This window comes from Humulus lupulus, chromosome 8 (assembly GCF_963169125.1).
Source record: "Humulus lupulus chromosome 8, drHumLupu1.1, whole genome shotgun sequence".
NCBI lineage: Eukaryota > Viridiplantae > Streptophyta > Magnoliopsida > Rosales > Cannabaceae > Humulus > Humulus lupulus.
This window is the reverse complement of record NC_084800.1, coordinates 181,051,512-181,053,117: the sequence shown is the minus strand read 5'-3', so window position 1 is coordinate 181,053,117 and position 1,606 is coordinate 181,051,512.

Sequence of the window (1,606 nt, the reverse complement as noted above, 5' to 3'; positions counted from 1 at the left end):
CGATGCTCATTATTGTGACTTTTGGCTATTGTCACCTATTTGCTTGGACTGATAGTCCTGAATGGTTATTATGATCGTTGTTGATATTATATCATGCTTTATTGTGTTTTCTTGCTGGGCTTCGGCTCACAGGTGCTACGTGGTGCAGGTAAAGGCAAGAGAAAGCTGGACCATCCTTGAGTTGGAGAGCTTGGGTGATGACGTGTACATATGCAGCTGCTCATCCGCCACGGCCGAGGTTTAAAGTGGAACTAGGGTGGAACCCTGTTTTGCCGCTTAGCACGACCTGTTGTAAATATTTCCTGTAATAAACTCTAAAAATATATTTTCGGGATCCCAATGTATATAATAAACGTTCTAGTGAAACGTTACATCTTAATCAAAGTTTTTAAACCCTAAACCACTAATCATATCTAGATCACGATTTTGGCCAAATGACTCGATTAGCGAGTTTAGCACTGTTTACAAGGCACACCGTAACGGTCCCTGGAGTTGGGGCGTTACAACTTTATTCATAATCAATTAGAATTAATGGTTTTTGGTAATTCTAATTAATATAATAATATATTCTAACAACTTACATATATTTTTCAAAATATATTACAATATGTAAAATGTCTGTATGTTGTATTGTTTATGATGTTAACATTTGACTTATCAAGAACATAGAATTACTAACCTTCAATAATAGGAGAATCCTCCATAATCTTCAATGGTAACACTTTGAATGCTTTTGTGAGGTTGTGTAGCATCTTGAGTATCAGCGTTTCAACTTCTCCTTCATACGTTGAATTAGGTATATGTTGTGCTATTTCTTGAATTTTGTGTGAATAGGAGTTTTATTGAGCAAATGTGATTGATTTATATTTTATTGATAATTTGTAGTTTTAAGTTAAGTAGTGTCTGTGTCTACTCCCATCCTTTCTCAACTTTCGATAGAGAAACTCACTGGAGAAAAATTCCTTAATTGGAAGAAGAATATCAACATAGAGTTGATTGGTGACAACTCTGAATTCGTCATGATTGAGGAATCCCCAGAACAAGCACTGTGTCTACATGTTCGTGATGGCTCCATCAGTGCTCATGATGGCACCATAAATGTTTGGATAGTACCGTCTCCGCATGTTCGTGATGGCCGCATAAATTCTCAGATGGCACCGTGTCCACACGTTCGTGATCAACTTAACTATGGTCTGACGCAGCTCATGAACAAGCATCAGACTTTTGAGTCTATCATGGGTGGACCTAGTAAAGGAGGAGAAAATAAGACTACAGTTGTTGCTGTTGATCTAGGTAAGGCTGAAGCTAACCAAGCTTCGTCTTCAAAAGCTGGAAACAAGAGAAAACATGGACAAAATAATAACCCCAAGCCTAAAAAGGCAGGACGAGTGCACAACCAAGTGAATAGACACCTAAGGGGAAGAAAAAGAAAAACAAGAAAGGTAAAGGTAAGTGTTTTCACTGCAAAGAGAAGGGGCATTGGAAACAGGATTGCCCCAAGTTTCTAGCAGCTAAAAACAAAGGTAATGATTATAGTTCATTTATCTTGGAAACATGTGTTTTAGAGAATGATAAATCCGTTTGGATTATTAATTCTGGATCTACT